An 8,119-nucleotide genomic window follows, 5' to 3' on the forward strand; every position below is an offset into this window, starting at 1 on the left:
AACGTTCAGGACGAGAACAGGAGAATGCACAATATCTTAAAATCTAATGGAGAAATGATGATAAACTGAGTAAGAACAACCTCGTGAATCGACAACCTACTTAACAACACGGATCTACCATACAACAGGGAGATAATCATGGTCCATTTTTTTTTCCCAAAGTTTAAGATCCCGCAAATGGACTTCTATAATGGGTTTAAGGATCTAGTGGAGCACTTGGAGAAAGTTAAGGCTCATATGACCCTACAAGAGTTTCCATGAGAGATATCATATTGTACCTTTTCTTTAACCCTTAAGGGCACAACTAGGGGATAGTTCGTGAGTCTATGAACCGGGTCGATCGTAAGTTTTGATGAGCTAGGTCGATAGTTCTTCACGCAGTTCATGGCTAGTATAAGGAGGAGGCGACCGACTACTTACCTCTTTACAACGAAACAACGAGAAGGCAAGACTTTGAAGGAACACATGACCTCGATTTAACAATGAGGGTTTAACAACTGACAACTAGGAAGAAAAGATTACATTGGTCGCCCTTCTTGGGGGCATGCGAACAGGAAGCCACTTCGTGTCAAAGTTAGCTCGCAAAACTCAGCTATACTATGAAAGCTTATGGATTGAGCGAATGACTTTGTCAATGTTGAAGACACGCTGAAGGCAGTAATCGATCAGTGGAAGGCAGTGGTAAACGACGTAGAGAAGAGGGGTGGAAAAGCAATTGGACAAGAAAGTCACCAACTAAGGATGAAAAAAGAAGAAAGAATAGGAGAGATGAGCAAAGGCATACAAGCATGAACGTGCAAGGCAATGAAGAAACACACGGTAAATCAGGATGGGTGTGCAAAGGTCCAAAAGCTATTGCATCTACCATAAGACACAAAGAATACAAAAAGTTGCAAAAGTCCGATAACAACTTCTACTATTAGGAAAGCGCATGCCCGACGAGCGAGGTATAAAGTGGTTTTTGCAATTGAGCGGCCTTTAAAGCTAGAGAGAGTAGATTGGATGCCTATATTCTTTTGGGACATCAATTGCGAGGGCATGTCATACCCCCATGACGACACTTTAGTAGACACACTCCTTATCGCCAACTACACAACTTGCAAGATTTTAATTAATAATGGAAATTTGACAGACATCTTGTACTTAGATGACTTGAAGAGGATGAGAATTTAGCAAGATAGGTTGTAGCCAGAACCCACACCATTGAAGGAATTTGTAGACCAGATAGTGCAGCTCGTAGGCGCCATCACTTTGTCGGTCGTCGAGGGAGCCACGCCTTACACCACCACAGTCATGGCAGACTTTCTAGTTGTAAGGAACACATCTTCATACAATGCCATTACGTGATGCACGACATTGAACAAGATGAATACAATCATATCAATCTACCTTCTGAAGATAAAGTTCCCAATTGAAGGAGGATTGGGGGAATTTCCATGTGAGTAAGTATTGGCACATGAATGTTACGTTCAAGAGTTGAAGAGGGGGGAACATGAGGTATGCGATGAAACCAAAAAGGCACAATGCAGAATGGAAAAAAAATCATTAAATGGAGAAACATGAGGTCTGCAATGCATTGCTAAAAAACAACAGTCACTAATTCGGGACCTTTTACTCTTGCGTCTTGGAGTCGAGTCTATAATGTCACTAAAGGTAAAGTTCTTATAAAAAAAGATAAAGAATCACTAAGTACATATAAAAAAAGAGAAATTCTTAGTAAAGTTCGCTCATTTTGGAAGATACCGTACCAGAGCTTGAGTGCTTGAGAAATTCCTCAAGCATTTTCAACTTATTTTGGAACCCAAATTCCTATACAGACTAAGTCAAATTAACATTACATTCTGAATAATTTTTTATCTAAACATAATTAATATTATAATATTTGTTTTAATTATAAAAAATCATTTTTGATGGAAACAAGAAAAGGCTTTAAATTTCCTTCTTTCTCATATTTATTGTTCTTTTTCTCTTTATTACCTGAGCAACCAAACAAGAAAATAGGTACAAAATAAATCAAAGAAAAAGAGAGACAACAAAAGTCCATATATAAACTTTCAGAGGATATCAGTAGCTATACCTGAGTCATATGCTGAAATCCCGAATCCTTAATAGCCTTGAAAGTGGATTCAGACAATCCTAAAGATTCAAAGGGTTCGGTGCTCATAATCCCAGACCCTCCACGATTACTATTCACCTTCTTCTCCTCCTCTTCCTTCAGTTCCTCACCACCACCATCCCCTCTCTGTTTCTCGTCATTCTCCTCCCTCTTCTTTTGCTTCTTAGCCTTCTTCTTCAGATGCCTCTTTCCTTTTCTCAAGCCTCTTTCTCTTGCGCTTCACCTTCTTCATTTCGTCAAAGGGATCCACTTGGTTTTGCTCCGCTTGTTCAGCCATGGCGATTAATTGTAGAGTTTTTTTTTCCTTCTATTTTGTGCTTGGTACTGCGATTTGTTCGTTGGAAGATAAAGGGTTTCTATGCTTCCGTCGACTTTAAACCCCAGTGCATTAAAAAAAAACATAAACAAAAACAAAAAAAAAACAAAATACATAATAGATTAAGGGGTCGTTTAGATAGTGAGATGAATGAATTGAGATAGATAATTTTAGATGAGTTAAATAAAATATTATTAGAATATTATTTTTTAATATTATTATTATTTTAAAATTTGAAAATTTTGAATTATTTTTTATATTTTATGTGAGAATTTGATAAAATTGTAATAATGCTATAAAATGATGTGAGATGATTTCTGTATCCAAACAAGTCCTAATGACACACTTCGGCTTGTTTGGATGATGCTTATCTCATAATTTTGAAGAAAATTTATATTACAATTGAGAAATATTACTTATCATTTTCGCAAGATACACTAATATGTAATTTATTACTTTTATCTTTCTATTTAAACATAAATATTTACACATTAATATGTGTGTTTAAATAAAAATATAAAAATGACAAATTACATATTAGTGTGTGGTGTAAAGGATGATAAATAGAATTCTTCATTATAATTCAGTGTGTGGAGTATATTTGTTTTGGAATAAGTGTGTAGAGTATACTTACTAAAATACTTATATGACATCATTTTATTTGGAAGATAAGTCTTAAAATTTGAATCTTACAAATTAAATATTATCATTTAAGTAATGTGAATGATATGCTCCACACATCGGTTTGAAAATAGAATAAGGTTACGTTTGGGTATCAAGAGTATCTCAAGTACTCTCACTACTATTCTTTACTTTATTATTACTTTTCACCTACTTTTTTACTATTCATTACTTTTTACCTACTATTCATTATTCTATTATTACTTTTTCATTACTATTCACAAACATTCTCAACACTTCTCAGGTATTTTCACTACCTAAACGTAGCCTTAACTCTTTTGTGAATATTAATAAGATGGTTTGAGTTAAATTATTTTATTGTATTTTAAGAAAGAAAAGAGAAAAATTTAAATAAAAATACTATAAAGTTAAAATTTTGGTTTATTATAATTTTTTAGTATCATTTATTTAGAAGTTTGTAAAAGTTGTATTATTTTTATGTTTTATTTTGAAGTTTATAAAAATTGTATTGATTTTTATGTTTGAATAATGATTAGATATTGATTAGATGAAAATGTTGAATATTTGAAATTAAAAAGTATTTTATATTTAAGTCATATTTGATAATGAAATTATAAGAAGTTTTGCGAATTACAATCAAGTATGAATAATTATGTACACAATGAAATTATTTGATATTCTTTAACCATATATAAATTAATAAAAAAATTATTTACAATATTAAACTAAAATTAAGTGAATTATTAATGTGGATTATGTAACTAACTCATTAAAAAAATATTTTACTATAATTATATTTATGATATTGATAGTTACTACTTATTAACTTAGACTTTACTCTTTAGTATGCATAATTATTAATAATATAATATATTTTATATGGTTAATAATTTATGATTTATTATTAATTAATAACATATATTATTTTATATTTTATATGGTCAATGATAATAAATTAGATGAAAATTACATCTTTGCAATGAATCTTATGCACATGAGCAGCACGTGCAGTGAATTTTCGTTAGATTTGACGATGTTGGTAGACAGAAGGGGGTGATTGGGAAGTTTTAAAAGTAAGCGGATCCACTTTGATGCAATTATTAGTTTCGGATGCACATTGTAAATTAAATGAAAATTCGAAGGGATAAAATGTAATTAAGCTGATGAATAAAGTTTTAACTATGTAGCATAAAACAATATATTGGATTTTGTGGTTCTATGAAGGGTTGATGTTTGGGACCCAAATTTCTTATATATTGCTTTTGTTAAAGACATTTTATTTTGGGATGAAATAGAAATCTTATTTTGGTAATGTTTATTGTTTAAAATCCTCTATTTTCTGCGGTGATTTATTCATACTGCTAGAAACATGCTAGGTGAATTGCATGTTAATTGTCATGACCGAGAGCTTTGTAACCTTGTTATTGCATGTCCTAATACTTCAATCACTGCCAATTCTCAAGCAGTGGTTGGGGGAGTTATACAAGCTTACATGGACAAAGAATTTCGATCCATCTTTAAAGCCAACATGGCGAGTGCTCCCGTGTGTAGGACACAAAGATTGCTATGATGAAGGTTGATATTAAAGAGTTGTAGGACGCTCTGACTTTCGAGATGTCCTTCCTAGTAAGGACAAAGGGTGAGTTAGAGTACGTTTGGATCCTTAACTCCTCTCAACTCATCATTACAACTTTTACAAATTCCAACACAAAATATAATAAATAATTCAACTTTTTCAAATTCTAAAATAATAATAATATTAAGAAAATAATATTATAAAAATATTTTATCATCTCAATTCAACTCAACTCAACTCAATTTAACATCCAAATGCAGTTTTAGAACTTGAATGGAATGTTGTCCATGTCGTTTCATTGTTGGAAGAGGACCTGTCCTCCAAACCTCAACGAAATTGCGTGTCCAATTGAATTAGGCAGTGCAGCCCGCTCAAGCTGAGAAAGTCGAGGTGACAAGTACGTGGGCTTAGCTACCTCAACCAAGAAGACAAGGGCTGAACTCCATCATGAGCTTGATGTGGCTGAAGGTGAGCTGAAAACGTTTACAAAGAAATATAAGATGCTCTGAGATGAACTCTAATAGGCCGACACCGTTTACCTAAAGTCAGCTAACTATACAAAAGTGTTGCAGAGGGAAGTTGTCAAAGCCAATCGTTGCGCTGAAGAGCTTGCCGAAAAGTCACACGCAGTGAGAAATGAGGTGATTGGTCTTTCTCCTCAGTTGTTTGAGGCCTTACTAGTTCGAAATCAGGTGTTAGGCATTGGTTACAACCTTCGGCTCCAGACTCTACAAAAATTCTTGATAGCCAACCCTAGGATTGACCTACAAACACTGGACCTGCATGGGGTTCTTTTGGATGCTGCTGCCCTTACAATTTCGAACTCTCTAGGTGCTAACATCATGCTCGATGCTTTTTTTTCCCAGCTACTTCTTTCTCCACTCAATGGCGACCCTAAAGCTTAGACTTGGAATCCTTGTTATGGATTTTAGCTTGTCCCCCATTCTCTCTCTCTTCTTCTTTTTTTTTTGTATACTGGATTGATTATAATGAGATTCGCTACAAAGTTTGGTTCTATTGTGACCTTTTTTTGTGTTTATTTGCTACTTTTTTTTGTGTAGTTGGGAGGATTGGGGAAGAACTACATACATTACCAAGCCGAGCGACTGTTAGGCTCAGGTCATTTCTTACGATCGATGTGGCTGGGAGGATCAAGGTAACTTTAGGCATTGTCCCGTAGCGTGAGTGTTAAACTTGAGTGCTTGTTGCCACCAGTGTGGCTAGGAGGATTGCGGTAACATTAGGCATTACCCTATAGAGCAAGTGTTAGGCTCGAGCACTTACTTGCTATAGGTGTTGCTGGAAGAATTGGGGTACCTTTAGGCACTACCCCGCAGTGCAAGTGTTAGACTTGAGTACTTACTTGTAACTTTGCTAGCTTCAAAAGGTTTATTGTGAACTGAAAATCTCATTTATTAATGTGTTCTCCAACTACATATGAACATGACTCATCTAAGCAAAATACTTCTTCAAGTGTTATGCATTCTGCGAGGGTGATTACTTTCTCCCATTCATGTCCTCTAGGTGGTTTGTCCATGGACTTTTGCTCGTCACGACTGCATACAGTCCTTCCCAACTTGGTTATAGCTTTCTATCTTCGGTTCTTTATGTGGTCGTGCTAGCCTATCTCAGTACAAGGTCGCTAATCTTGAACGCCTTATGCTTGACTCTCTTATTAAAGTATTCTATAGTACTCTTCTAGTGCATAGTAGCTCTCGCCTCTGCTTCAATATTGTAGCCGATCTGCTTCTTCAATATAAGGTTGGCCAGTTGTTGGTGCGTCGCCCCTACATTTCTTATGAGTTCAAGTAAACCTTTAACCAAAAGTTGAACAACATAACTAGGTAAGAGTAGAATCCTTTTGTTCATGATGTATGATTTCTTCTCTTGGTTATTCTCACAGGGTTTAATTTGATAGTACCCAAAGTATGCATCCATGAAATTTAGTATCTTGTTTCCCATGTTGAATCCATTATTAGATCTATGTGCGCGAAGGGAATACTATCATTGAAGAAGGCATTGTTTAAGTTTATGAAGTCCATGTATGTGCGCCACTTTTTTTTTTGCATTCTTCACCAGCACTACATTCAACATCCATTCGGGATAGTGAGACTCCATTATGAACCCAACTTCGAGCATGCGTTCTACTTCTTGCGTTGATGCTGCATAGTTCTCAAAGTTGAAACTTCTCCAATTCTATCTGACTTTCTTCACCACAAGGTCTACACAGTGGTGATGATTATCCTGAGCAGGTCTTCACGACTCCATATATCTCTATGCTCGACCAAACATTGTCTGAATTGTTCCCTGAGGTCCAGGGTTATACGAGTTCCTCACCTCGTGGTATTCCTAAGAGCCCGAGGTACAAGGCGATCACATCTAAAGGCTTTGCAGCTTCACCCTATTTCAGCTCGTTCTCATCCTAAGTATCGATCAACCGATCGATGAGCTCAGGTACTAGCAGAATATGAATTACGTTTGCCCATTCAGTCTTAGCGATGTGAACTTCTCCCCCCTCTTCAACACTTGAACGTAACATTCATGTGCCAATCCTTACTCACATGGAAATTCCCTAATCCTCATTCAATCGGGAACTTTATCTTCAGAAGGTAGATTGATATGATTGTATTCATCTTGTTCAATGTCGTGCATCACGTAATGGCGTTGTATGAAGATGTGTTCCTTACAACTAGAAAGTCTGCCATGACTGTGGTGGTGCAAGGCGTGGCTCCCTCGATGACCGACAAAGTGATGGCGCCTTCGAGCTGCACTATCTGGTCTACGAATTCTTTCAATGGTATGGGTTCTGGCTACAACCTATCTTTCTAAATTCCTATCCCTTTGAAGGCATCTGAGTACAAGATGTCTGTCCGTCAAATTTCCATTATCATTTAAAATCTTGCAAGTTGTGTAGTTGGCGATAAGGAGTGTGTCTACTAAAGCGTCGTCATGGGGGTATGACATGCCCTCGCAATTGATGTCCCCAAAGGATATGGGCATCCACTCTACTCTCCCTAGCTTTAAAGGCCGCTCAATTGCATAAACCACTTCATACATTGCCCGTCGGGCATGCGCTTTCCTAGTAGCAGAAGTTGTTCTCGGACCTTTGCAACTTTTTGTGTTCTTCATGTCTTATGGTAGATGCAGTAGCTTTTGGACCTTTACACACCCATCCTAATTTACCGTGTGTTTCTTCATCGCCTTGCACGTTCATGCTTGTATGCCTTTGCTCATCTCTCCCATTCTTTCTTTTTTTTTTTCCTCCTTAGTTTGCTGGTGACTTTCTTGCCCAATTGCTTTTCCACCCCTCTTCTCTACATCGTTTACCTCTGCCTTCCATGGATCGATTACTGCCTTCAGCATGTCCTCAACATTGACAAAGTCATTCGCTCAATCCATAAACTTTTATAGTATAGCTGAGTTTTACGAGCTAACTTCGACACGAAGTGGCTTCCTGTCCGTATGCCCC

The sequence above is a fragment of the Juglans microcarpa x Juglans regia genome, chromosome 8D (genome assembly GCF_004785595.1).
Source record: "Juglans microcarpa x Juglans regia isolate MS1-56 chromosome 8D, Jm3101_v1.0, whole genome shotgun sequence".
Lineage (NCBI taxonomy): Eukaryota > Viridiplantae > Streptophyta > Magnoliopsida > Fagales > Juglandaceae > Juglans > Juglans microcarpa x Juglans regia.